This window comes from Aegilops tauschii, chromosome 7 (assembly GCF_002575655.3).
Source record: "Aegilops tauschii subsp. strangulata cultivar AL8/78 chromosome 7, Aet v6.0, whole genome shotgun sequence".
Classification (NCBI taxonomy): Eukaryota; Viridiplantae; Streptophyta; class Magnoliopsida; order Poales; family Poaceae; genus Aegilops; species Aegilops tauschii.
Window position 1 is genome coordinate 550,229,372 of NC_053041.3, and position 17,398 is coordinate 550,246,769.

The 17,398-nt window shown below is 44.5% G+C and overlaps 1 long non-coding RNA gene across 1 annotated transcript; it reads right to left on the reverse strand.

Moving 5' to 3' along the window:
- Positions 1-14,475: 14,475 nt before the first annotated feature.
- On the reverse strand, positions 14,476-17,141 carry LOC120969553 (uncharacterized). Its single transcript, XR_005763843.3, has 6 exons — positions 16,611-17,141; positions 16,096-16,535; positions 15,835-16,015; positions 15,630-15,731; positions 15,070-15,149; positions 14,476-14,826 (listed from the first exon to the last, which is right to left on the reverse strand). It is a non-coding gene; the product is annotated as an uncharacterized lncRNA (long non-coding RNA).
- Between the last annotated feature and the right edge of the window lie 257 nt (positions 17,142-17,398).

Here is a 17,398-nt window from a genome sequence, read left to right on the forward strand (position 1 = left end):
TTTATGCGTAGATGTTATATGCACGAGTAGAACACAAGTGAGTTGTGGGCGATACAAGTCATACTGCTTACTAGCATGTCACACTTTCATTCGGCGGTATTGTTGGATGAAGCGGCCTGGACCGACATTACACGTACACTTACGCGAGACTGGTTCTACCGACGTGCTTAGCACACAGGTGGCTAGCGGGTGTCAGTTTCTCTAACTTTAGTTGAATCGAGTGTGGCTACGCCCAGTCCTTGTGAAGGTTAAAACAGCAGATACTTGACGAAATATCGTTGTAATTTTGATGCGTAGGTAAGAATGATTCTTGCTCAGCCCGTAACTTGAGGATTATCCTCATTGCTGCACAGAAGAATTACGTCCTGGAAGCACCGCTAGGTGCCAAACCCGCTGCAGGAGCAACGCCAGATGTTATGAACATCTGGCAGAGCAAAGCTGATGACTACTCGATAGTTCAGTGTGCCATGCTTTACGGCTTAGAACCAGGACTTCAACGACGTTTTGAACGTCATGGAGCATATGAGATGTTCCAGGAGTTGAACTTAATATTTCAAGCAAATGCCCGGATTGAGAGATATGAAGTCTCCAATAAGTTCTATAGCTGCAAGATGGAGGAGAATAGTTCTGTCAGTGAGCATATACTCAAAATGTCTGGGTATAACAATCACTTGATTCAACTAGGAGTTAATCTTCCGTATGATAGTGTCATTGATAGAATTCTTCAATCACTGCCACCAAGCTACAAGAGCTTCATGATGAACTATAATATGTAAGGGATGGATAAGACAATTCTCGAGCTCCTCGCGACTATAAAGGCTGCGGAGGTAGAAATCAAGAAGGAGCATCAAGTGTTGATTGTCAACAAGACCACCAGTTTCAAGAAAAAGGGTAAATGGAAGAAAGGGAACTTCAAGAAAAATAGCAAGCAAGTTGCTGCTCAAGTGAAGAAGCCCAAGTCTAGACCTAAGCCTGAGACTGAGTGCTTCTACTGCAAAGGGACTGGTCACTGGAAGCGGAACTGCCCCAAGTATTTGGCGGATAAGAAGGATGGCAAGGTGAACAAAGGTATATGTGATATACATGTTATTGATGTGTACCTTACTAATGCTCGCAGTAGTGCCTGGGTATTTGATACTAGTTCTGTTGCTAATATTTGCAACTCGAAACAGGGACTACAAATTAAGCGAAGATTGGCTAAGCACGACGTGACGATGCGCGTGGGAAATGGTTCCAAAGTCGATGTGATCGCGGTCGGCACGCTACCTCTACATCTACCTTCGGGATTAGTTTTAGACCTGAATAATTGTTATTTGGTGCCAGCGTTAAGCATGAACATTATATCTGGATCTTGTTTGATGCGAGACAGTTATTCATTTAAATCATAGAATAATGGTTGTTCTATTTATATGAGTAATATCTTTTATGGTCATGCACCCTTGAAGAGTGGTCTATTCTTTTTGAATCTCGATAGTAGTGATACACATATTCATAATATTGAAGCCAAAAGATGCAGAGTTGATAATGATAGTGCAACTTATTTGTGGCACGGCCGTTTAGGTCATATTGGTGTAAAGCGCATGAAGAAACTCCATTCTGATGGACTTTTGGAATCACTTGATTATGAATCACTTGGTACTTGCGAACCATGCCTCATGGGCAAGATGACTAAAATGCCGTTATCCGGAACAATGGAGCGAGCAACATATTTGTTGGAAATCATACATACTGATGTATGTGGTCCGATGAATGTTGAGGCTCGCGGCGGGTATCGTTATTTTCTCACCTTCACAGATGATTTGAGAAGATATGGGTATATCTACTTGATGAAACATAAGTCTGAAACATTTGAAAAGTTCAAAGAATTTTAGAGTGAAGTGGAAAATCATCGTAACAAGAAAATAAAGTTTCTACGATCTGATCGTGGAGGAGAATATTTGAGTTACGAGTTTGGTCTTCATTTGAAACAATGCGGAATAGTTTCGCAACTCACGCCACCCGGAACACCAAGCGTAATGGTGTGTCCGAACATCGTAATCGTACTTTACTAGATATGGTGCGATCTATGATGTCTCTTACTGATTTACCGCTATCGTTTTGGGGTTATGCTGTAGAGACGGCTGCATTCACGTTAAATAGGGCACCATCTAAATCCGTTGAGACGACGCCTTATGAACTGTGGTTTGGCAAGAAACCAAAGTTGTCGTTTCTTAAAGTTTGGGGCTGCGATGCTTATGTGATAAAGCTTCAACCTGATAAGCTCAAACCCAAATCGGAGAAATGTGTCTTCATAGGATACCCAAAGGAGACTGTTGGGTACACCTTCTATCATAGATCTGAAGGCAAGACATTCATTGCTAAGAATGGATCCTTTCTAGAGAAGGAGTTTCTCTCGAAAGAAGTGAGTGGGAGGAAAGTAGAACTTGATGAGGTAACTGTACCTGCTCCCTTATTGGAAAGTAGTTCATCACAGAAAACTGTTCCTGTGACTCCTACACCAATTAGTGAGGAAGCTAATGATGATGATCATGTAACTTCAGATCAAGTTACTACCAATCCTCGTAGGTCAACCAGAGTAAGATCCGCACCAGAGTGGTACGGTAATCCTGTTCTGGAGGTCATGTTACTTGACCATGACGAACCTACGAACTATGAGGAAGCGATGATGAGCCCAGATTCCGCAAAATGGCTTGAGGCCATGAAATCTGAGATAGGATCCATGTATGAGAACAAAGTGTGGACTTTGGTTGACTTGCCCGATGATCGGCAAGCCATTGAGAATAAATGGATCTTCAAGAAAAAGACTGACGCTGACGGTAATGTTACTGTCTACAAAGCTCGACTTGTTGCAAAAGGTTTTCGACAAGTTCAAGGAGTTGACTACGATGAGACCTTCTCACCGTAGCGATGCTTAAGTCCGTCCGAATCATGTTAGCAATTGCCGCATTTTATGATTATGAAATTTGGCAAATGGATGTAAAGACTGCATTCCTGAATGGATTTCTGGAAGAAGAGTTGTATATGATGCAACCTGAAGGTTTTATCGATCCAAAGGATGCTAACAAAGTGTGCAAGTTCCAGCGATCCATCTATGGACTGGTGCAAGCATCTCGGAGTTGGAATAAACGTTTTGATAGTGTGATCAAAGCATATGGTTTTATACAGACTTTTGGAGAAGCCTGTATTTACAAGAAAATGAGTGGGAGCTCTGTAGCATTTCTAATATTATATGTGGATGACATATTGTTGATTGGAAATGATATAGAATTTCTAGATAGCATAAAAGGATACTTGAACAAGAGTTTTTCAATGAAAGACCTCGGTGAAGTTGCTTATATATTGGGCATCAAGATCTATAGAGATAGATCAAGATGCTTAATTGGACTTTCACAAAGCACATAACTTGATAAAGTTTTGAAGAAGTTCAAAATGGATCAAGCAAAGAAAGGGTTCTTGCCTATGTTACAAGGTGTGAAGTTGAGTCAGACTCAATGCCCGACCACGGCAGAAGATAGAGAGAAAATGAAAGATGTTCCCTATGCTTCAGCCATAGGCTCTATCATGTGTGCAATGTTGTGTACCAGACCTGGTGTGTGCCTTGCTATTAGCTTAGCAGGGAGGTACCAAAGTAATCCAGGAGTGGAACACTGGACAACAGTCAAGAATATCCTGAAATACCTGAAAAGGACTAAGGATATGTTTCTCGTTTATGGAGGTGACAAAGAGCTCGTCGTAAATGGTTACGTCGATGCAAGATTTGACACTGATCCGGATGACTCTAAGTCACAAACCGGATACGTATTTATATTGAACGGTGGAGCTGTCAGTTGGTGCAGTTCTAAGCAAAGCGTCGTGGCAGGATCTACGTGTGAAGCGGAGTACATAACTGCTTCGGAAGCAGCAAATGAAGGAGTCTGGATGAAGGAGTTCATATCCGATCTAGGTGTCATACCTAGTGCATCGGGTCCAATGAAAATCTTTTGTGACAATACTGGTGCAATTGCCTTGGCAAAGGAATCCAGATTTCACAAGAGAACCAAGCACATCAAGAGATACTTCAATTCCATCCGTGATCAAGTCAAGGAGGGAGACATAGAGATTTGCAAGATACATATGGATCTAAATGTTGCAGACCCGTTGACTAAGCATCTTGTACAATTCAGACTAGAGGGGGAGGGGGCACGCGGCCTGCCCTGGCCGCCCCTCCTCTTCTTCACTAAGGCCCAATAGGCCCATTACACTCCCCGGGGGGTTCCGGTAACCCCCCCCCAATACTCTGGTATTTGTCCGAACATGCCCGGAACCCTTCCGAAGTCCAAACATAGTCATCCAATATATCGATCTTTATGTCTCGACCATTTCTAGACTCCTCGTCATGTCCGTGATCATATCCGGGACTCCGAACTACCTTCGATACATCAAAACACATAAACTCATATTACCGATCGTCACCTAACGTTAGGCGTGCGGACCCTACGGGTTCGAGAATTATGTAGACATGACCGAGACTCATCTCCGGTCAATAACCAATAGCGGAACCTGGATGCTCATATTGGCTCCTACATATTCTACGAAGATCTTTATCGGTCAAACCGCATAACAACATACGTTGTTCCCTTTGTCATCGGTATGTTACTTGCCCGAGATTCGATCGTCGGTATCTCAATACCTAGTTCAATCTCGTTACCGGCAAGTCTCTTTACTCGTTCCATAATACATCATCTCGCAACTAACTCAATAGTTGTATTGCTTGCAAGGCTTATAGTGATGTGCATTACCGAGAGGGCCCGGAGATACCTCTCCGACAATCGGAGTGACAAATCCTAATCTTGATCTATGCCAACTCAACAAGTACCATCGTAGACACCTGTAGAGCACCTTTACACCCAGTTACGTTGTGACATTTGGTAGCACACAAAGTGTTCCTCTGGTATTCGGGAGTTGCATAATCTCATAGTCATAGGAACATGTATAAGTCATGAAGAAAGCAATAGCAATATACTAAACGATCGAATGCTAAGCTAACGGAATGGGTCAAGTCAATCACATCACTCTCTAATGATGTGATCCCGTTAATCAAATGACAACTCATGTCTATGGCCAGGAAACTTAACCATCTTTGATTCAACGAGCTAGTTAAGTAGAGGCATACTAGTGACACTATGTTTGTCTATGTATTCACACATGTACTAAGTTTCCGGTTAATGCAATTCTAGAATGAATAATAAACATTTATCATGATATAAGGAAATATAAATAACAACTTTATTATTGCCTCTAGGGCATATTTCCTTCAACAAGGTGTTGCTCCGGTATTCGGGAGTTGCATAATCTCATAGTCAGAGGAAGATGTATAAGTCATGAAGAGAGCAATAGCAATAAAACTCAACGATCATAATGCTAAGCTAACGGATGGGTCTTGTCCATCACATCATTCTCTAATTATGTGATCACGTTCATCAAATGACAACACATGTCTATGGTTAGGAGACTTAATCATCTTTGATTAACGAGCTAGTCAAGTAGAGGCATACTAGGGACACTCTGTTTTGTCTATGTATTCACACATGTATCAAGTTTCCGGTTAATACAATTCTAGCATGAATAATAAACATTTATCATGATATAAGGAAATATAAATAACAACTTTATTATTGCCTCTAGGGCATATTTCCTTCAATCACACCACTCTTCATTACATATAATGATTAGTTGGAATAATACGGTTTTCCCGAAGTAAAAAGAGAAATCACTATTAATATCACATTTGCATCAAGTTTCACGAATTTAGATTGACGTAGATAAAAAAGAGAAATCAGTATTGATTGTGTTCTCTTTTATAGGCACACTTGTGAGATTTATTCATAGTGGTCAATTGACCTAGATAAAAAAACAGCCAACAAAGAAAGCCTAGCATTTTGTACCATTTAGCTTAGGCGTGTAGTGGTACGAAGCACCCTTATCATTGTGGTAGGAATTAATAATAATTTAATATGGTAAAATGAAGAAATAATTAGAAAAACAATTCTAAGCAATTTTTGTTTTGGTGCAAGGTTCTCTCTACATCCTCTTCCCGCACTTACAGAGGTGACAGGAGCCGGATGCGGAGCTCCTTTACTATATACATACATACATACATACACAATACTATAGACCCACCCAATGCATCAGCCTAACCTCACAAGGAGAAGATTTTATTTCGTAAGCAAATCAAGTATTTTCGAAATTCAGAAATTCATACACGCATGTTCAATATCAAGGATGAACAGCAGCTGTTCCCAAGTGCAGGAGGCAAACAACTGCATGAAGGAAATATGCCCTAGAGCCAATAATAAAGTTGTTATTTATATTTCCTTATATCTTGGTAAATGTTTATTATTCATGCTAGAAGTGTATTAATCGGAAACTTGATATGTGTGAATACATAGACAAAACAAAGTGTCCCTAGTATGCCTCTACTTGACTAGCTCGTTAATCAAACATGGTTAAGTCTCCTAACCATAGACATGTGTTGTCATTTGATGAACAGGATCGCATCATTAGTAGAATGATGTGATGGACAAGACCCGTCCGTTAGCTTAGCATAATGATCGTTAAGTTTTATTGCTATCGCTTTCTTCATGACTTATACATGTTCCTTTGACTATGAGATTATGCAACTCCCGAATACCGGAGGAACACCTTGTGTGCTATCAAACGTCACAACATAACTGGGTGATTATAAAGATGCTCCACAGGTATCTTCGAAGGTGTTTGTTGGGTTGGCATAGATCGAGATTAGGATTTGTCAATCCAAGTATCGGAGAGGTATCTCTGGGCCCTCTCGGTAATGCACATCATGATAAGCCTTGCAAGCAATGTGACGAATGAGTTAGTTGCGGGATGATGCATTACAGAACGAGTAAAGAGACTTACCGGTAACGAGATTGAACTAGGTGTGAGGATACGGACGAGCGAATCTCGGGCAAGTAACATACCGATGACAAAGGGAATGACGTATGTTGTCATTATGGTTTGACCGATAAAAATCTTCCTAGAATATGTAGGAACCAATATGAGCATCCAGGTTCCGCTGTTGGTTATTGATCGGGGATGTATCTCGGTCATGTCTACATAGTTCTTGAACCCGTAGGGTCCGCACGCTTAACGTTCGATGACAATTTGTATTATGAGTTATGTGTTTTGGTGACCGAATATTGTTCGGAGTCCCGGATGAGATCACGGACATGACGAGGAGTCTCGAAATGGTTGAGAGGTAAAGATTGATATATTTGACGATAATATTCGGACACCGGAATGGTTTTGGAGTGTTTCGGATATTTATCGGAGTACTGAGGGGTTACCAGAACACCCCGGGGAAAGTAATGGGCCTCATGGGCCATAGGGGAGAGAGAGGGCAGCCCACAAGGGGGTGGCGCCCCCCCATGGGGAGTCCGAATTGGACAAGGGGAGGGGGCGCGGCCCCCCTTTCCTTCTCCCTCTCCCTCTCCTTCCCCCTTTCCCCCTCCGTAAGAAGGAAGGGGAGCCGAATTATTGGACTTGGAGTCCTAGTAGGACTCCTCCCCCTTGGGGGCGCTCCTAGGACGGCCTCCTCCCTCTCCCTCCTTTATATACGGGGGCAGGGGGCACCCCAAAGCACATCAATTGTTTCTTAGCCGTGTGCGGTGCCCCCCTCCACCGTTTACTCCTCCGATCATATTTGTCGTAGTGCTTAGCGAAGCCATGCGCGGATCACGTCAGCATCACCGTCACCATGCCGTCGTGCTGACGAAAATCTCCCTCGACACTTTGCTGGATCAAGAGTTCGAGGGATGTCATCGAGCTAAACGTGTGATGAACTTGGAGGTGCCGTACGTTCGGTACTTGATCGGTTGGATCGCGAAGAAGTTCGACTACATAAACCGCGTTAAACTAACGCTTCCGCTTTCGGTCTACGAGGGTACGTGGACACACTCTCCCCCTCTCGTTGCTATGCATCTCTTAGATAGATCTTGCGTGATCGTAGGAATTTTTTTGAAATTGCATGCTACATTCCCCAACACTGCGCCCTTTTGGAGAAAGTAAGTACTGTGTCGGTATTAAAATCTACGAGCTCGTACTCGTCAAGACGTGCAAAGGAAAAAAAGCCCAAGGCCTCCCACTACGTAAGTGAACAAAGAAAGCAACAGCCCAAAGCCTGAAAACTACCCGGTACATAAACAAGCCTTAGGCATCCGACCTAATATCTAGTCTGAAACCGGACAACCAGCCTAATTCCCGCCTAAATCGATGGATTCTGAGATTTGACAAGGCAATGCCATTTTCTATCTAAATCCGGGCCATTATGAGGCAAATCCCAGGCATGCCTAGCTCATATGCCTGAAACGCGACGAATGCCACAATCAACTTGTGGGCTTGGTTGGGTCTTGGCATCTTTTACATGTGCAGCAGGCGGCAAGCCAGATTCGATCCGTTGCGAACTCACCTCGTCATTTCAAAAATTTCTCTCAAAACAAAAAGGATTACATCAGAATTTCCTTTCAAAAATTTCTCCCAAAACAAGGATTACATCAAAATTAGTACTTCCACTAAAAAATGCAAAGACGTCAACAAACCACGTACGTTTTGATGATCAAATCCCTAGGTATTACAAAGAGCATGAATTTTTTTGAAGCAACAAACAATGTATTTTCTGGACAATGATACTGGATGTAAAATACAATGGCTGACAGTTTCCCAAAAAAAAAGGTCCCGGCAATTTCTTCCTCTATCTGAGGAAGCGGGGGTGCCATAAGAGTAAAAATAAGTGAAATTTAATAACTTATCTATTTTCGTTGTAGAGTATTTGGATGCTTTTCTTTCTAACCGGCTCATCTATTTATACCAGGACAAATGGTTTGTCATTTACCCCATCAATATCAATAGCAGGAAGGATTTTTAAAAGCCAACACTATTCTCCCATCTTTGTCCATCTTCCTTCGCATGCATACATACACAATACTATGCATCAGCATTTGCCTCGTTTCAAAATGCAAATTCACAGGAAAATGGTCTTATTTGGTAAGCAAATCAAGTATGTAGGGAATTCATAAATTCATTTCCCTGCTGTGTATTCCCCATGTATTGCTGTTAAATCTAACCTGGCCCGCGCAGTTATTCCTGGTTGGTAGCGTGTGCGTGTGCGTGTGCGTGTGCGTGAGAGAGAGAGAGAGAGAGAGAGAGAGAGAGAGAGAGAGAGAGCAGGCAGAAGAGAACAGGGAAACACTTCCTAATAGAAGTATATATGGCATTCGTCAGACCAGCCGTGAAACATCAGGTGTGTTTTCATCTCATGACCGAGATTGCTTCCAAATATTGGGGCATCTCCAACACTGACCCGTAAACCTCCCGCAACCGTCCGGATCACGTTGTACGGACCGCGGAAGTCATCCAACGCCAACCTGCATCAGTCCGCGGAGCGGACCGGACGCGATTTCTCTCGCAAACCAGAGACAAATGTGGGGGAGGTTTGCGGGAGTCCGGACACGCGAAACGTCGCTCTCCACTCCCCTGGCCCACCCAAAAGGAAGGCCGAGCCCGTGTTTTTGTAGCATCCCGCAGTGTATCCGCGCCAAAAGCCCCACTCTCTTCTTCCACTCCCAGCCACTCTCCGCCCAATTCCTGCTCTTTTCTCCCACCCTCTCCTTCCATCCATTGCCGACACATGGATCCGTTGGAGAACCTGTTGGAGATGGAGCTGGCGGAGGTGCCGGAGGATCCGAGCATCACGCTCGCCCGGAAGATTAGCTCGGAGACGCGGCAAAATCGATGCGTCAAAGCGAAGGCCGCAAAGGAGGAGAAGCTGAAGAAGTGTCTGGCCGCCGGTGGGCCTGGTGGTGGTGATGGGCATTGTGGGCGTGGCGGACGGGGCAGTCGGTGAGGTTGTGGTGGCCGACGCCAGACTGGCGCGCCCACTATACAGATGGCGTCGTGGCTGGAGCCTTACAAGCCTCCGTACTACTACACCTCCAAGCAACTCGCAACTCCGCCGGTACGGTTCCTTACATCGTCGATGTTAACACGGCGCCACTCTTCTCCGAGCATTCATCACCGTCGATCGTTCGGGCGAGGACGATGGGCGGAGAGCAGATGGGTGCCCGCACGCTATTTGCCGCAATGCCGAGAGCGGGGGAGCCAGTGTACGACGGGGACAGGGAGATGCTTGATATCATCCACGACGGAGGCGAGGGAGGAGGAGGGTCTATGAGGACGGGCAGGTGGAAGACTTGGATCCACCTAGTTTGGCAACTACCAGCTGTAGCAGTCCTACACCCAGACGGCCACGCAATAGTCCTACACCCAGACCGGTGATGGAACACAGCAACGACAGCATTGGGCCACTGGAAAGCAGCATCCAGAGGGGAGGGGGAGGAGGAGGACAACGACGACGACGACAACGACGATGATCCAAATTATACAGCCGGCGATCCGAAGAAGAAGGGTAGAAGAAAAAGCTTCAACATGCGAGAGGACGAGCTGTTGTGGGACACATGGTTGGCCACTAGCCTTGATCTGGTCCATCGCACGGAGCAAAAGGGCACAACCTTTTGGAGGAACATTCACATATGGTTCCATGAGCGCAAGCATTTCGAGCCCTACTCCAACGTGTTGATCCAGAATCGTGAGTGGAAGTCCCTCAACCATCGATGGTACACCATCCAAGAGGCCGTCTCCAAGTATTGCGGGCACTTGAAGCATCTCATCGCACGGTGGACTAGCGGTGCACAAATCACCGAGCAAGTAAGTTGGTCACTAGCCGGATATGCTTTAGTTTTGTTGATCACTAGCCGGGCATGCTTTAGTTTTGTTGATCACTAGTCGGGCATGCTTTAGTTTTGTTGATCACTAGCCAGATATGCTTTAGTTTTGTTGATTACTGGTCGGATATGCTTTAGTTTTGTTGATCACTAGCCGGATATGCTTTAGTTTTGTTGATCACTAGGCGGATATGCATTGTTTCACTTTGTAGCCTACTCGTGCTTGTGTGGTGTACAAGAAGTTGGAGAAGTCCTTCACTGTCATGCATTGTTAGTTGAAGTTGAATAGGCCCAAAGTGAAACCTTTTCATTGACAAGATCGTCGCTCAAGCCAACTAGGAAGAAACCGGTGACCCTACCGACCCAACCCAAGAACCGCCGAAGAAGGTTAGAAGAAATCTGCGGGGCAAGCAGTGGGAGGAGGAGAGGGCTAAGCGAGAAGGTGCGGCGGCAAAGCTGACGGGGAGGTTCGAGGAGATATTGGCACGAAGAAGGAAGAGACATGCGTGAGGCACTCGGACATCAAGTTGGAGAGGAAGGCGGAGAGGTTCAAGCAGTTGATGGAGGCGACAGAGAAGAAGATCAAGCTCGAAGAGAGGAGGACCATGATCGAAGAGAGGAAGGCCGCGCTCGAGGAAAAGAGGGTGAAGATCGCCGCCAATGTGGAGGACGCCAACAAGATATTGACCTTGAATATCGACTCTCTGGATGCGGACGCTAGAATTATCGTGCAATCCGTCCGTACCAGATGCTGGAGCAGTAGAAAGATGAGTTGGAGGCGGCGGAAGATGAGGACGTGGCAGAGGCAGAGGTGGACGCCGACATGGAGGCTGCCCACACGGCGGCGACGGCACCTCCTTGATTGAGGATTAAGCATCTTACTAGGATGGTCGGTCCGGCAGGGCAGAAATGCACGGACTGCCGGACCGATGTTCTTTTGGATTCAGGCATGTAAAAACTAAGCATGCTTGCCTCCTTTTGGTTGTGCTTGGGGATGCGATCCGGCGCGGTTGTGATCCGGCGTGTTGTGTGGATCGGCGTAGATCTGAATTTGAATTTGCTGGCGGACATATACAGGCTACGGTTGGATGGTATCCTCCCACATCCGTGTCCGCGGATTAGTCCCCCCTGTCCGCGGCCGGATGCGGGATGAAATTTGCGGGTTGCTGTTGAAGATGCCCTTAGTAAATATGTTTCCAAAGCCGACCAATTTTTGCTGCCCCAAACCCACCCACCCCTCATCCCCATCTCAGCTGCTCCCGATCCATCTACATCCCCGAGCTCGACACTCCCCTCATTGCCCGGATCTCCACCTTGAATCAGCCTTCCCTAGGAGTGGTTATGCGATTCACTGCACCAGTATGTTGTCCCATTCGTTGGCTGCATTTGGCCTTATCCATGACGCGCATGAGCGAGCTCCCGACCCTGTCGCTGTCCTTGGCATCTCCACTAGGTTCGGGCCACCGCGGCGGAGCGTCGTCTCAGTGGACGAACGAAGACAACAAGCGAGGAAAATTGTAGTATTCGCCCGCTTCCCTCGCATGCATCATGAACTCACTAGACCTAGACCTAGGTGCCTAGTCCTCTAATCTTGATTCTTCTATTCATATCATGGTTCTATCTCACATGTAACTGGTCACTGGAGTTTTTTTAATTTTGTATGCACATCACAATAATATGCATCAAAATCCTGCAAGTAATATTAGTTTTCGTTACAATATCAGTTTCCATGCTTCCATCCAAGATTAGTTCTGCTCCTGAAGTACCATGTTCATGCTTCTGAACTCTATATAATTTGCTTCTATAGGTTATAAAAATTTGATCAATTTTTATTTTGGTGACACAAAACATCTATCCCCCTATTGGCCACAATACTAGTTTGCTTCAAATTTCATTGTTCTGTGAATCCAATTGAGCTCCTGTATATATAGCTCATGTTCTATGTCATGTGTCGTATTGTCATTCTTGTAAATGGAGCTTGTATGTATGGTTTCTGATCCAAGCTTCCTTGATTTCTGCTACTTACTTCTTGTTTTATTTTTGCTTCTCCTAGTTATAACCATCAAAACAGTTCATGCTCGCACATAGTACTACATAGTTGAATTCGTTGTAGGTGCTCTGTTATGTACAGATGGAATGCCAATTATTTGCCATGCTTCCTAGGAGCTTCATATGTACAGATGTTTCAAGCTATTTCATTCTGGTTTCTGATGCATATATATGCAACTGTGTAATTAGCATTTTTATTCAGGGATTCGCTTCAGTGCATCCATTCTTCAAATTCACATGTAAAGATCACTACTTAGCATTCATGCTATTCATTCTTCTCATGCAAGCAAACAATTATAGTCATGTCTTGATTGTAGTATATTCCATCCTACTTTATTATTGTCAAAATGCCAAATTATATGCTTTGGCAATATTGTTGTTCTTCCACACTAGTTCCCCAAACATACCTCTTGCATGCTTCCACTCAAACCTTCTATTGCTTCGGTTGGAACGATGATTTGCTTCAAGCAATTCAGGAGTGATTTGGACAGCGCTGGAAGCACCACCTCGTCGGAAGCAATATTTACTGATGTTTGAAGCACCACCGCATGGATGAGTGGAAGCAGACCGATGTGTTGCTTGTGCGCCAAAATAATCTGCACCTCAGGAGCTATGCCAAATGCGGCGACTTGAGGGCTGCATCTGCGTTGTCACATCCCATACAACAAGAAGTGGGAAGCTAGTAGGAGCAATTACAAGTTTGTTTGAGCATGCATTCAATGTAAATTGTATGTCCATGGAACTATGGAAGCATAATTTTCTGTCCATGTATGCAAACTGAGCACATTTGTATAATTATATTCCCAGAAACACAACGCTGATGTGTTAAAAGCATGTGTACTCATGATAATGTTTCTCTTCTACGGAAAGGTCTTATTGTACAGAAACAATTATCTAGTCGACAGAAGCAGTGGGTCTTAGGCAGATCGGGCGCTTGCCTATGACTAGTCTGATGGGATGTAGACAATCAGTAGTCTGATGCTGCCCGAAAGAATAAGAAGACACGTCTAGCTAGCCATGGCAGCCCTTAAGGTCAAGGCGGCGGCGCCAGGGCTGCTCCACTTCTTAGCATCAGCTTTTCCATCCGGTAGTGGTCCGGTAGCGGTCCTCGTCATCCGCTTCTCCGCTCGTTCCTCGCCATCGCAGACGTGGCTTACAGGACAGTCTGCGCCGTCGACGCGACCTATTGCTGGCCCATGGTGGCACTCGAGGGCCGCACTGCTCGGTGCCGTGCATTTGGTAGTCGCCCCTACACCCTACGGCTGAAGCTCCTCCATGGTAGCCGGAGCAACAGCAGGTCCTGTGCTCATATATCCAACATGACCTGTGCCACATGCCAGTTTCCCATCCTGACGAAAGCGGCCTCTAAATTTCAAAATCCATACTGTATTCACGCATTAGACCCCATTTTCTACAGCATCGTACCAATGCACATTTTCTGGATCCACATGCCAACGCACAGGATAACACGCGCAGCTGAGCTCGGCCACCGAAATGCCGTCACAATGGACCAAATATTCTTTCTATTGTCTAAGATCAACAAGCAAAATGTACTTTCTCGTTAGGACAAAGCATTTACAAAATATAGTAATTCTTCTTTATTGATTCCTCTAAAGGACCAGGGAAAATAGATGATGATGATATAGTCATGACTGGACAAATCAAGATTTCTCTATTATAGTATATATCTAATAACTAGTACAATACAAATAAAACAGACAGCATAACCGGTAGGCTGTTCAATCATGGCTAGGCAAATACGAGTGCGACGTTTTGTTCACATATTCGGCCTGATTACCATAACTTCCATTTTGACACAAAAAACGGCACTGCCATTATGCAGCTCATGATTCGGCAGGCATACACGATAAGACCCAACTTACTTAGTAGGTACAACATCGTAAGATAGTTCTATTAGAGAATCTTGCACACTCGTTCCCCATCTTCACTATCTCATCTTTCCCAAGGTGGAGTCGCTGATATTGCTCATCTCCTCCAAAGCCTACAATTATGACAGGTCAGATCTAGCACTCTAGCACCCAATTATGTCCTAGGAGCTCACAGCCTTTACCAAGAAATACGCAAAATTAAGATTTGGTATACATAAAACATATGAAAAAACAGCAGCATAGCATTATACATTATCAATAACACAAATCTATTTCCCAGTAAAAATGTCAACTAATGTAACTTGATGCAAACACAAATTTGATCACAATCTATTACCAAGAGAACAGACTCTCACCAGGATGGAGCAACGAAGAAAGAGTAGCTTGTCAACAGTAGCTTCGAATTTCTCAGATTTTTACAAATGTCGCCAATAATCTGCGTGCATAAAACCTTAAAATATAAGCCTGCAGACACTTTACTGTTAATACTCCCTCTGTCTTTTCACTCTGCATATTAGACCTCATTAGGACAAGCCTTTGACCAACAAAATAGTAGCATAATTGTTGGTAAAAGGTGACACATAATTTGCAGGGTAAAATTCAGAGTGAGTATAATAGATGTGTCATAAGTGTTGCTAAGCATGTAACAAACATTCCACAAAGCAACAACTAAACATTTTCTTACAATGTATAGGATGATTGCATGACAGGTCTGTTTTTTCAGTAGTACAAAGTTAATGCAAAGATAAATTTGATCACAACCATATTAACAAGAACAGACAAGACTCTCGCTAAGACGGTCAAAGGGAGTAAAGTCTGTTTCCAGTAAAAACCTAAAAATGTCACCCAGTGTTACATCTTGATGCATAGAAAAATTTGATTACAACCGTCTTACCAAGAGACAAGTAAGACTCACCAGGATGGTCAAAGGAAGTAAAAGAGTAGCTTGGTCAAATCAGAGCTGTTATGAGCTCTTTAACTTCAGGTTTGTCAGATTTTTTAAAATGTCACTGATGCTCTGCATGCACAAGACCATAAAATAAGCATGCCAGCAAATTCAAATACACACACACACACACACACACACACACACACAATAAATGTGATTTTAAGGACAATACTTCTCCTGGAGAGAGTCGTTGAAGTAGTTCCTGAATATGATCAACTTGGAAACAAGTAACTGGGCCAAAATGTTGAAAACCGATGCCAACTAGTTTCCCCAAGCTATCAAAAACAAGACCTCCATAACAAGAGTAGAACGTTGGAGAACAATCACAAATAAATTCTCTCGGATCTGGAAAACTAATAACATTAGCCATGCATTAGAGTCCATCAAACAATGCAATTAGAAAATATAAACACCACAAAATTAGTGAACTTACTTTACAGAGCCTTCTGTTATTGAATGCACATAGTTTTTGTCATCGATACATCTGATGACATAAAGGAAGACTCTTTCATTTCTAGAAACATTTGAACCAAGCGGAATTTCAATACATGACTGCACTTCTGTTTTACAAGGAAGCAAAGCCAACAATGGTGCTTTAGAGGCACTGGTAATTAGTGTGAAGTCCTCAAAACAAACATCTTTTGTTCTAGCAGTATTAAGAAAACGAAGTCGAAAGGAATAGTTATCTCGGATGAGATCCCCTCCAAACAACATGACACACATGTTTGGTTCTAACATGATAATAATGCCGGAATAAGTACAGGAAAATCACTATCAGGATCAAGAACAGTGAGCTCAACCACCGATCTACTGATTTGATCTCGAAGATTTTGATTAGGAACTACGAGAGCTGATAAATGGGACCTATAGGACCTGCACGAACAACATATAGATTAATAACTGAACTAGCCTACTGCAAATCTTGCAACACGTGTAAAAGGATATTACCAGCATGAACGCCCGGCTCATTTGCAGGCAACATCCGCCTTCTCTTGGACAAAGTGACGCCACAGAAGGCGATGTTTCATCATCGCAAAGATACGTAACTCTATTAACTAAGCCTGAAGGAATATTTTTATGATATTTTGCGTGTTAATTGAGAAAAATTCATCCATATATAGCAGTAAAGGAACATCTGTCGAGTAAGAGAAGATACGCCAGAGGGAAGGAGTTCCGGGCTGGGGTCCGGCGGCCGGATCTGGAGGGTCTGGCGTGCGGACGATGACCTCGTAGAGTGCTAGTCGTCTTCGTCGCTGGCCGCCCGGGGTGGAGAAAGGAGTTGACGTCGATGTACGGTACGGGTACGGGCCGGCGTCCGGCCGCGGCCGGATCTAGAGAGGTCAGCCGTGAGGTGTCGCTGGCGTCCAGCGGCCGGAAGTAATCGACGGTGGCAAAGCCGGAGTATTCTGGCCCCGCCGGCAATGCGGGTACTGCCTCCGCCTCCACGTCACCGGAAGGTCCGGAACCGTGGTCTCTCTCGGGTGATGCGTAGTGGAAGGGTGGCTAGAAGGAACAGTTTTAGGGTTGCGCGTATATATGCCGGGCTTAATGGGCCAGAAGATGGACACCTCACAGCTCCGGGCTCAACGGGAGCTCCGGCGCTCGCTACACCGCAAACTGGGCCGGCCCATGAAGGCTACTAAAATGCGCGAAAAAGAGTTAAAAAATTACGCTCCCATGGTGGTGTATCGAACCCGGTCACTACACTAGGGCGCGTGGTCGCAAGTGACAGAATG